The sequence below is a fragment of the Mus musculus genome, chromosome 11 (assembly GCF_000001635.26).
Source record: "Mus musculus strain C57BL/6J chromosome 11, GRCm38.p6 C57BL/6J".
Taxonomy (NCBI): Eukaryota; Metazoa; Chordata; class Mammalia; order Rodentia; family Muridae; genus Mus; species Mus musculus.
This window is the reverse complement of record NC_000077.6, coordinates 103,143,541-103,156,364: the sequence shown is the minus strand read 5'-3', so window position 1 is coordinate 103,156,364 and position 12,824 is coordinate 103,143,541.

Sequence of the window (12,824 nt, the reverse complement as noted above, 5' to 3'; positions counted from 1 at the left end):
GTTGTTTTTCTTGTGTATTTATCACAGTGCCAAAATAATAAACACAGGAGGAAGCAATGACAACTAGAAGGAAACTAACAATGTCTGGAGCTGGAGATGTAACAAGGGATTAGAGTGCTTGCCTAGCACGCAGAAAGCCCTGGGTTTGAGCCCCACCATTGCATATACTGGGCATGGTGGCACGTATACCATACTACGGTGGATCACATGTCTGTACTGCCAGCATGTGGAACAAGGAAGAAGGAAAATCAAAAATGTAAAGTCTTTCTTAGCTACATAGCAAGTTCAAGACCAACCTGAGATACAAGAGATTCTGTCTAATTAATTGATTAATTAATTAAATGTTGACTGGCATGGTAGTCCAGGCCTTTAGTCCTAGCACTCAAGAAGCAGAGGTAAGAGGGTCTCTAAGTTACAGGCCAGCCAAAGATAATAACCACTACCATAGTGAGGCTCTCGAAAGCGGGGGGAGGGGCCTGGAGAGATGATTCAGCCCTTAACTGCTCTTCCAGAACCGCACTGGGCTTCCAGCACCCATGCCAGGCAGTCCACAGCTCCCTTTAACTCCAAGGAATCTAACACCCTCTGGCCTCTGAGGGTTCCGGCACAAACATGGTATACATAGACTCATGAAAACACTACGAATAAATAATTTTTTAGAAAGAAAAGAAAAACAGAGAGCATTACTTTTGGATAGGCTGAGAAGCAGAATTCTCCTACTCAGCTAGTGAGGATGGGGGCTCTGGGGCAGTTTCTCTTAGAGTTGAAAATATGTCTGCAGAGACAGGATAACCCAAAATTCAACTGCTAGATATAAGGTAGCCATGAGAACCAGGAGAAGAGGAATATTCACAGCTGTACATCTTAACAAGCCCAGCCAGCAAGAACCGGCATATCCAGCCCCAGCCTTAAATTGTTTGTTTGGTTTTGAGACAGTGTCTCTCTGTAGCCTTACTGGTCTGGAACTCACTATGTAAACCAGGCAGGCTAAGAACTCAAGAAATGTACCTGCCTCTGCCTCCCAAGCATTAGGGTTAAAGATGTTCCCTACCTACCACTCCAGGACCACATTATTATTTTTTAACATACTTAATGTATTCATTGTATGTGTGTATGTGTGTGTGTATATGTATGTGTGTATGTGTGTGTGTGTATGTATGTGTGTATGTATGTGTGTATATGTGTGTGTGTTTGTATGTGTGTGTATGGGTGTGTGTGTGTGTGCGTGTGTGTGCATGGGTGTGTGTGTGTGTGCGTGTGTGTGCACGTGCATAGCAGCCCATGTGTGGAGGTCAGAGGACAACTTGTGGGATTTGGTTCTCTCCTTTGACCATGAGGGTCTAGGGTTCAAACTCGGGTCACAGGACTTGGCAGCCTTTACCCACTGGGCCATTTATCATGTTCAAGCAATTGTGCTTTAGCACAGTCATACAATAGAGTATGTAGTATATAGTATATAGTATATAGAATATAGAACTGAGTAGACCATCGCTATTCATAACAAGGAAAAAATGTTACAAACAACAGGGAAGGAAAGGAAGCCGTAAGAGATGGGAATACCTTGTTTACTTTCATAGAAAGTTCCAAAACAGCCAACTAATCTAAGGCAGGGATCTGAATGCAGGGTCTTTGGGACCCAGGAATGCAGGGCATGCTTGGAATGGTCTGGGTGCTGACGCTATTTCTTCCTTAGGTATGGTGACACAGTGTTTAGAGTCATCAAGTTCTACAGGTGACTTACGAGTTATTTATACTGAAGTTTATTTCTTTCTCTTGTGCCTGGAAAGCACGAGGCTCCGAACCCAATCCCCAATACTCACATTAAAAAAAAAGCCTGGTGTGCCAGGTGTTGGTGGTGAACTCCTTCAATCCCAGCACTTGGGAGGCAGAGGCAAGTGGATCTCTGAGTTTGAGGCCAGCCTGGTCTATAGAGTGAGCTCCAGGACAGCCAGGGTTACACAAAGAAACCCTGTCTGGAAAAACAACAACAACAGGCCGGGCGTGGTGGCGCATGCCTTTAATCCCAGCACTTGGGAGGCAGAGGCAGGCATATTTCTGAGTTTGAGGCCAGCCTGGTCTACAAAGTGAGTTCCAGGACAGCCAGGGATATACAGAGAAACCCTGTCTTGAAAAACAACAACAAAAACAAAACAAAACAAACAAACAACAGCAACAACAACAGAAACAAAACAAACAAACAAAAAACCCACACAGACAACATCAACAACAACAAAAGTCTTGTACAGTGGCCTGTCCCTATAATTTCAGAACTCAAGAGGTAGAGACAGGAAGATGCCTAAGACTTCTTGGCCATCTGAATAAGTGAGCTCCAGGTTTCATGAGAGACACTGTCTCTCAGCTGAAGAGATGGAGGGTACCTGGTACATAAGCATGAGGACATGAGTTCAAATCCACAGACACCACAGAAGAAGCTGGTGTGGTCACATGCACTGGGAACCCTAGGCTGGGGGGAGGCAGAGTCAGGAGGATCAGTGACTCTTGAGAGACTCTGTCTCTGAGGAATTCTGCAGAGAGATGGAGCAGGACACTCAATGCCCTCCTCTGGTTCCCATGTGTGCACACAACACTCACATACAAATGCACACAGACACACACAGGCACACACTCAAAATTAAAATAAAATACAACTTAAAAATAAATAAAGCTGGCCATAGTAGCATACACTTTTAATCCCAGCACTTGGGAGGCAGAGGCAGGCAGATTTCTGAGTTCGAGGCCAGCCTGGTCTACAAAGTGAGTTCCAGGACAGCCTGGGCTATACACAGAAACAACTCCCCCCTCAAATATACATATATACACACACATATTATCTGGATAGATGGATGGATAGATAGACAGAAAGACAGACAGACAGACAGACAATGTCAAAAAATGGCAGAACACAGATTGCTCTTCCAGAGGACCTGGGTTGAAACCCACGTGGCACCCATAAGGTGATTCCCGAATGTCTGCAACCCTTACAATTCCTGTTAAAGGGGATCTGATGCCCTCTTTGTCTTTCTCAGGCACCAGGCACACACATGATGTACAGACATATAAGTAGGCAAATTACCCATACATACACACACACACACATATATACATATAAAATTAAAATACTTTTAAAATCAAAATTTAAAAAGTAACAAGGTAGAGAGTAGCTGAGAAATATAGATAATATTACCCTCTGACCACCATGTACACCACACCCCCATACCAGCATACCCCCACACACAGAGGTTATAGGGTAATTAAAGCCCTAGCTTTAACCCCAGTGTGAAACAAGTTTGCTCACATAGCAGACAGAGCCAGGTCTGGTGGCATTTGTCTGTAATCCCAGCTCTAGGGCAATAGAGACAAGAGAATCACAAGTTCAAGACTATGCCAGCCACAATTAAGAGAGCAGACTAGAGCCAGGCGGTGGTGGCACACGCCTTTAATCCCAGCACTTGGGAGGCAGAGGCAGGAGGATTTCTGAGTTCGAGGCCAGCCTGGTCTACAGAGTGAGTTCCAGGACAGCCAGGGCTACACAGAGAAACCCTGTCTCGAAAAACCAAAAAAATAAAAAGAGGGAAAAAGAAAAAGAGGTGAATGGTCTTGAATGATACCTAAGATTGACCATTTAGTCTCTAATACATAATACACACACACACATACACAGGCACACACACACACACACACACATTTAAAAATGAAGTAAGCCAACTATTCGAAAATTTCAGTACCTTCTTTCCTGTTACAATAAAACCCACTCTGCATTTAGAATTTTGTGTGCACATGGCGTGTGTGTGTGTGTGTGTGTGTGTGTGTGTGTGTGTGTGTTTGTGGGAGCCTGAGATTGACATCAGTGTCTCTTCACTTACATTGCCTCTTCTATATTGAGGCAGGGTCCCTCCCTGAACTTGGAGCTGACTGTTCCAGCCAGCCTTGCTAGCCAGCTCCCTGTTCCCTCTGCCTTCTATATGCTAGGATTACAGGTAGACCTCCATACCCTCTAAGCTTTTTATGTGGATTCTGGAAATCCTGAGCTGCGACCTTCATACATATATGGGAAATGCTTGACCCACTGAGCCATCTCCCAAGACACACACACATATGGCCCTTTTTGTTCTAACAAACCTTGAGTTTGAGATCCTTCTGCTTCAGCCTTCAAGTAGCTGGGATTACACGCCTATAGCACCACATCTGGCTAAATTCCTTTAATTACAAAATAGACTAATCACACAAATATCAAGTATTCAGAAAAGCAAAATGAACATAGTGGTAGGAACCATTTAGAACAAGAAATAAGGGCTGGAGAGATGGTTCAGCGGGTAAGAGAACTGACTGCTCTTCCAGAGGTCCTGAGTTCAATTCCCAACAACCACATGGTGGCTCACAACCATCTGTAATGGGATCCAATGCCCTATTCTGGTGTGTCTGAATTCATATAAATAAAAACTAAATAAAATTAGAAGAAGGAGGAGGAGGAGGAGGAGGAAATTAAGTTAATAAAGCTAGAGCTTGTGTCTATTGTGCCAGCACCAACACAGTGGGGTCGTGTTCAGGGAAAGCCTGGGCCCACACAATGGGATCCTGTCTCAAAACACCATAACACGCACCTTTAATACTAACACTGGAGAGGCAGAGGGCATTCCTGTGAATTCGAGAGGCCAGCCTGGTCTATACTGGGAGTTCCAAGCCAGCTTGGGCTATACAGTGAGACACTGTTTAAAACAACCAAAACAACAATAACAAACTCAGAAATCTGCCTGCCTCTGCCTCCCAAGTGCTGGTATTAAAGGCATGCGCCACCATGCCTGGCTATAAATAGACTTATTTTAATTATTAGACCGACAAATGGGCAAAGGAGGAACTGTTTCACTGATCTCAGCCTAGCTGGTAGGGAAGCTGCTGGTGATCAGAGGACGAGATGCAGAAACTCTGCTTGGGTGCTCTGGAAGTTCATTGTGACAATGTCCGTCCGAGTTCAGTACAGTTACACTTCTTCCTTCCTCGGGTTACCCAATGCAGAACCCACCTTCATGCCTGCCAGCGAGGGTGACATCTTCTCCTCGGACGGTTGTGCTGTGGTAGGCTTTCCATGGCTTCCTCCGGCTGAGGCCATGTTCACAGCCCTCCACCTACTCACCCCGATTGAGGTTCGGCCAAGTCATCAGGCGCCGCAGAAGGAAGACCTGTTTCTCTTCTTCATAACCACCTTCAAAGCCTATGAAACATTTGGCATGCCTAGCCTGCGGCTCCCTCTCCGCCTGCGGCTCCCTCTCCGCCTGCGGCTCAGGCAGCGCTGGTGTGCTTTCCTCTAAGCCCCCATCAGAGCTGGGTATGCTCAGTGGGTTTTGAGTGATGCTTCTCTCAGAGGCTGCATTGCTCCCGTGGGGCCCGGTAGCAGACAAAATGTGCTTATAAGTAGTGGTGTGTCTACCTACGAAGACGGCGTGCTGAAGCTGGCTCGCTGGGTCTCTTGCAGCATATAAACCTGCGATACATCCCTTTTCATCAGCTTGTGCCTCAGAGAACCTCTGTTTCTGTCCCATGAAGAGACCAAAGAATCCTGTTACAACCTGGCTTGGTGACGTGTACCCATAAACACAGCACTCAGGAGGCTGAAGAGGGGCCGGGCGTGGTGGTGCACGCCTTTAATCCCAGCACTTGGGAGACAGAGGCAGGCGGATTTCTGAGTTTGAGGCCAGCCTGGTCTACAGAGTGAGTTCCAGGACAGCCAGGGCTACACTGAGAAACCCTGTCTCAAAAAAACCAAAAAAAAAAAAAATAAATAAAATAAAATAAAATAAAAAGCCATTTTTCTTTTTCTCTTTTAAAAAATTATTTAACGCCTATGTCATCAGTTTGGCTCATTCCCTGACTAGCTCGTAACTAATTTAGCCCATTCAAACTCCCTTGAAACCCCACTCCCACTGATGATAGGTTACAAGAGCCCTGCATTCTGAGCCCCACGGGTCTGACTAACCCTCACTGGGTCCCACCTCCCAACACTGCCACACTGTGGACTGAGTGTCCAGGCCATAGCTGGGCCTAGCTGCTGTCTCAGAAGGATGGATGAGGAGGATCAAGGGTTCCAGACCAGGGCTCCAGAGATGGCTCAGTGGGTACAAGTGTATACCACTCCTATACAGGGCCTGAAGGCCTAGCACCACTCAAAGCCCTGGGGTACAATCTGAGCACCCAACCAGAGGCAGACGGGACCTTCTGCTGAAGCCACAAACAGGCAGGCCTGACTTGCTGTCGAAAAGCAGAGGGACAAGAAAGGTGTGTTGTCACTATACTGAGTTGTCCAGTGAGGGATACTGACCCACTGCTTGGCCTGCTGGGATCTCTCTTACTAACCATTTGGCCTTGGGTACTCATGTTTCAACTTCTTCCTCTTCTTTTAGTTGTGTGGCCAAGGCCGGCCTTGAACTCACCACATAGCCAATTACTAAAGGCGAGCTTGATTTCTTTACCCTCCTGTGTCTGCCTCTAAAGTGCTGAGATTACAGGCAGAGCCACTATGGTGGCTTCAACCTTTTCCCTTACAGATCATCCATAGAGATCAAATGGTAAGAAGGGCACACAACCTGTACTGACTGCCTTCTAGCAAGGGCTGAATATTGTCACTTGTTGCTTGTATACCAAGTTATTCTTCATGGGTCTCTATGCAAGCTCATCCAGTTCTCTGAAACCCAGTCTCCCCATCTGTGAAGTGGGGACCCACCCCCTTAAGCAGGCCCAAAGATGCACAGGTGAAAGAAAACATGGAGAACTCTCTGGAATGCTTCATAAATGAAGGGTGGTAGTAAAAGGTGGTTACAAGTGTGGCTGGAGAGATGCCTTAGTGGTTAAGAGCACTGGCTGCTCTTTCAGAGAACCTGGGTTTGATTCCCAGCACCTAGAGGGTGGCTCATCACCATCTATAACTCTGGTTCCAGGAGATCTGATTCCCTCTTTTGGCCTCCACAAGCACCATAAATGACATACACACAGGTAAAATACCCACACACACAAAATAAGAATGTAAATGATAAAAAAAAAAGGCTACAAGTTTAAAAAGACTTTTAAAGTCGCTAGAAACATAACTTTGTAAAGCACTCGCTGTAAATGCATGAGGCCTTGAGTCCAGGTCCCCAGCACTCATTCTAAAAGCCTAACAGTAGCTAGAACCTGTAATCCTAGGACTGCCTGGCACAGAGACATGAAGATCTCTGAAACTCTCAGGCCAGCCAACTTAGAGTGGTCCAAGGTCACAGTGTAAGACCCTATCTCAAAAAAAAAAAAAAAAAAAAAAAAAAAAAAGGTGTTCTAGTTTGTTGTTGGGTTTTTTTTTCGAGTTTATTTTTATTTTTTGTTGTTAGTTTTTTTGTTTGTTTGCTGTGATAGACCATGACCAAAAGCAACTTGGGGAGGAAGAAGTTTATTCAGTCACTGAGGGACGTTATGAGGCTGGCACTTAAGCAGGCACAGAGGCAGAGGTAGGAACCCTGGAGGAATGCTGCTTACCAGCTTGCTCCTCGTGGCTTATTCAGCTTGGCTCCTCCTCCTCCTCCTCCTTCCCCTCCTCTTCTTCCTCCTTCTCATTTTTTGAAGATGGGGGTCTCTCTAAGTAGTTCTGAATGTCCTGGAACTTGCTCTGTAGACCAGGCTGGCCTTGAACTTAGAGGAACTTAGAGATCCCCCTGTCATTGCCTCCCGAGTTCTAAGATTAAAGATGTGCAACCAACTAAGGTGGGCAAGGTCCTCCCATATCAACCATCAATCAATCAAAAAAAAAAGTTCTACATACACACCTACATACATACATACATACATACATACATACATACCCACCCACAGGAATCTGATGGAAGCGATTTCCTGTGGTTCTGTCCTCCCAGATGACTCAAAAAGACAGAAAACTAACCAGGACAGCAACTGAAGACGCCCCCCCCCCCATTGACTTCTGGCCTTCACATGCATGCAAGTGAACATCTGTCATTGCAACACATATTGGGGGGGGGGGAGAGGGAGAGAGAGAGAGTTGGCTAGGGTTTTTGGGGGGTTGTTTGTTTGTTTGGTTGGTTTGTTTTTTTGAGACAGGGTTTCTTTGTATAGCCCTGGCTGTCCTGGAACTCACTTTGTAGACCAAGCTGGTCTCGAACTCAGAAATCCGCCTGCCTCTGCCTCCCGAGTGCTGGGATTAAAGGCGTGCGCCATCATGCCCGGCTCTAGTTGGCTAGTTTTATGTAACTCGACACAAGCTAAAGTCATCTGAGTAGAAGGAACTTCAACTGAAAAAAAAAAAAAAACAACAACAAAATCCCAGCATAAGATCTGGCAGTGGGCAGGCAAGCCTGTGGGGCATTTTAATTAATGATTTACGGGGGAGGGAGCAGCCCAGTGAGTCTATTGTGGGTGGTGCTGTCCTGTCCGCCCTGGGCTTGTGGTCCTGTATTCTATAAGAGAGCAGGCTGAGCAAGCCAGTAAGCAGCACCTCCTCCATGGCCTGGGCATCAGCTCCTGCTCCAGGCCTTGTTCTGCCGAGTTCCTGTCCTGACTCCCTGTGATGATGAAGTAAGCAGTGAAGACTGGCTTCCCAGAGCTGCTTCTGGTGTTTCCTCATAGCATGAGAGATCACGACAGGAAGGACGGCAAGGGGAGACGCGAGAACAAGGGGCAAAAATCCAGAAGGGGATGATGGTCTGTGCCTAGCCCTTAGTAGGGGAGGAGGAACAAGTTCAAGGCCATCCTCAGCTACACAGAGAGCTCAAAGCCAGCCTGGGCTACACGAGCCCTGTCAAAAACAAATAAAAACCAAACCTACATCTAGCACTCTGAACTCCATGGGGGTGTGACTGTGTCCACAGTGCTCGCTCTGACAGCCTCACCATGCCAGGCATAGCATGGCTACCACTGTTCCTGGTTAAGTCCTTACCCTCCAGGGCCTCAGAATGTAGCCTCATTTGGAAATCGGGTCTTTGCTGGGGTAATCAAGTTAAAATAAGGCTATTAGGGATGGCTCTAATGCAATAGGACTGGTGTCTTTGTCAAACGAGAGGATTTGGACCCAGAGACAGATACACATAGAGAGAAGAGGCCCCATGAAGACAGGAAACAGGAGGCCAGGGGATGTTGGTCAGCAGGAAAGTAGGAGTGCTTACCCAGCTTGCCTGAAGCCCTGTGTGTGTGTGTGTGTGTGTGTGTGTGTGTGTGTGTGTGTGTGTGTGTGTGTGTGTGTGTTGAAGCAGTACATCTACAATTTAAAAAAGACCAAAAGTTGCCAACGAACTGACAGAAGCTAAAGAGGAGGCAAAGAGGGGTCCTTTTTTTAGCAACCTTTACAGGTTTCCCAGTCCTCTGGCTTTAGGATGCTGAGACAATCGACTCGCTTCTGTTGCTCTAAGCCAGTTGCTGGTCCTTTGCTGCAGCCACCTTGGGACTCAAACACATCCAGTATATGGCTCTTAGATAAATACAGGGTTGCTGCTCATATTCCTGGTGACACATGGCATCTTCTCACTGGCGGGCTTTGTGTCCAGGCAGGAACAGGAGAACATGCCCTTTTGCTTCTGTGGTATAACAAGCAACAGGGGACAGATAAAGCAGTATTTGGTGCTGCCCCATGCAATGCCCATTCGAGCCCTCAACCTCTACACTTTAAGTGCTTGGAGAAGTCTACTTGGTCCCAAAGAGATGCCCACACACTGGCCTGCGGGAGAGGAGGAGAATGTGGAAGGCGCTCTCAGAGGAAGCGCTTGCTTCCTGGATGCCCCTTGCATAAGGCCCAGGGGAATGCCCAGTCCAGAAACCCCTGAACACAAGAAGCAGAAGTCACCATCAGCTGGGCATGGTGGCTCAGGATGTCTTTTTTTTTTTTAAATAATATTTTTTATTTTTACTTATATGAGTACACTGTAGCTGTCACTGTCTTCAGACACACCACAAGAGGGCATCAGATCCCATTACAGATGGTTGTGAGCTACCATGTGGTTGCTGGGAATTGAACTCATGAACCTCTAAAAGAACAGCCAGTGCTCTTAACCTCTGAGCCATCTCTCCAGCCCCCAACTTTCATTATTATATGTATTTAAAACTTGTGTTTTGTTTTGTTTTGTTTTGTTGTGTTTTTGAGACAGGGTTTCGCCGTGTAACCACTGGCCTCGAACATCAGAGATCCCCCTGCCTCTCTGCCTCCTGAGTGCTGGGATTAAAGACATCCTAAGGGCTGGACAACCATATATAACAGGTGGCTTACAACCATATATAACAATTCTGGCCCACAGACATACATGTAGGCAGAACACTGTGTACATAATAAATAAATAATCTTCTTTAAAAAAAAAAAATAATGGGGGCTGGAGAGATGGCTCAGCGGTTAAGAGCACTGACTGCTCTTCCAGAGGTCCTGAGTTCAATTCCCAGCAACCACATGGTGGCTCACAACCACCTGTAATGGGATTGAATGCCCTCTTCTGGTGTGCCTGAAGAGAGCAACAGTGTGTATTCATATACATAAAATAAGTAAACAACATTTTAAAAAAATAATGGAAGTTTATGAGAAACAAGGAATTTCAAGCAAGAGTGAAAAGACTTTTCCAACAGTATGAGGGCCCCAGCTGTATAAGCAATTGGAAAAAAAAATAAGAGTATTTGTACAAAGGAACTGGAAGGACAGGTAGCTTAGGGTCTTTTGTAGGGGGAGCCTTATGAGTCCTGGGGCTATATAGACACAGTCAGTGTGAATGAGTCAGAAATGCTGGGCCAGGCACCCAGAGAGAGACTCTTCCTCAGAGGTGGAGAAGTGAAGGACTGGACCCCTGGAGGGGACAATATCATCTGCTTGCTTGGGAGGATTCTGCTTCCCTGTCACCTGCCCTCAGGCATGTAGCTAGCTGCAAAGGGCAGTAGGGTCTGAGACCTTAGTGACCCTCAGTGTGGGAGCTGGTCAGACCAACCTCAGCACACCAGGCACAACCCAAGGGAACCTGTCTGTCCCTCCCACGGAGGCAAAGGAGCCACAGAAGTTGAGAGAGACACTGTGAAGGGGCCTGCAGAGAGCAGGAGCCATTTAAAATTGTTCAGAGACATCTTCCTTTCCTTCTGTGAAAGCCGGGGCTATGGCCGAAGCAGGCTGGAGTCTGTGTCCTCCCCTAAATTAAAAACACTTCCGTCATCTCCTCCCCCGCCCCCTGCCCCCAGCCTCCAGGACTAGAAGGGAGCAATAGATACACTGACTGACTCATCCTCCTTGCAGGAGGCTGGTGCCTCGAGGGCTGACCTGGGGTAGCCCATCTTGGGTGGGGTCCAGAGATGGTCTCCGAAGCAAGTGGTCTCCGGAATGTCCATGACCACAGGCAGCTGGGATTCAGTAGCCAACTGGGGACCAGCTGCTCAGCTTACCCCCTACCAGGCAAGCCCGTGCAGAGCAGATCCACTGGGCTGACAAAGAACTCTGTGTGTGGGGTAAGGGGATGGACTTTGGGCTATGGAGAAAACAGAGGGAGGACAAAATATCTCCTGTGCTTCCCCCTCCCAGACCTGCAGGAAGCCCTGGCCTTCTGGCTCAGGCAGCACCTCCCAGCTCCCCAGAGGCCAGGACTGTGGGCAAAGGGGAAACCTAGCCGAGATAAGGGCTGAGGGAGTGAGAAGAACTCCCAAGAACCACTTTGGAATGGAGCTATTTAGGATTACACAATGCCCAAAGAGTAGGGAAGTGTATGGGCTCTTCTATTAAAACACTGCAGACACAGCTGGTAGTCAACTAAACCCTTAACTTGCTTTCTTTCTTTAAAGTAGGGGGAATACTGGGGTCAAGTGCTCAAACTATAGCCAGAAAAGAGCTGCCCATAACCCTAGCTACCACTATAGCAGGGGATGTGGCCTTGGGCAGCTTTCTCTACCACTCTGTGCTTCCTCACCTCAAGTGACTGACCCCAAACCTTACGGTATGACTCATACTGTCCCCGAGGCCATAGTCACTGCCTGAACTTGCAGTGAGGACCCAGGAGGATAAAAGATGGGGGACGTGTTTATCACATCAGGCAGCCTGAGTTGCCTAAAGGGCCCAGGATCTCAGCCTGGCCTGAAACTCCTGCCTGTATCTCCAGTCAGGGATCTGAGGGCTCCTGGCTCAGTGCTCCTTCATCAAGGGCACCCACAGTGAAGACTACACTTTGAATATGGGCATCCAGTCTCTGGCCTAGGTGTACGAGGGAAGAGATGATTGGTATGCTCGGGGTACTGTGGCTGTAGACAGACCATCTGTAGACTCTATCTAGACTCAGGAAACCCATGGGCACAGAGAGCAGGAGTGTGGCTTTCAGGGCTGACTGAGGAAAAGTGGACTGGGATAAAGAGTAACCGCTTAATAGCTTCAGGGCTTCATCTTGATGGTATCAGATAGTAGTAGAGTGCTGGGATACATACATTATGAATGGAAATGGCACTGAGTTGCTCATTTAAAGGGTACGTGTCAGGAGCTAGAGAAAGTACCCAAGGAGCTAAAGGGAACTGCAACCCTATAGGTGGAACAACAATATGAACTAACCAGTACCCCGGAGCTCTTGTCTCTAGCTGCATATGTATCAAAAGATGGCCTAGTAAGCCATCACTGGAAAGAGAGGCCCTTTGGACTTGCAAACTTTATATGCCCCAGTACAGGGGAACGCCAGGGCCAAAAAGGGGGAGTGGGTGGGTAGGGGATTGGGGGGGTGATTATGGGGGACTTTTGGGATAGCATTGGAAATGTAAACGAGGAAAATACCTAATTAAAAAAAGAGAAAAAAAAAGGGTACGTGTCATCTTATATAGGTTTACCACGTATATCTGTGCTCTGTGGGGGTGGGGGTGGG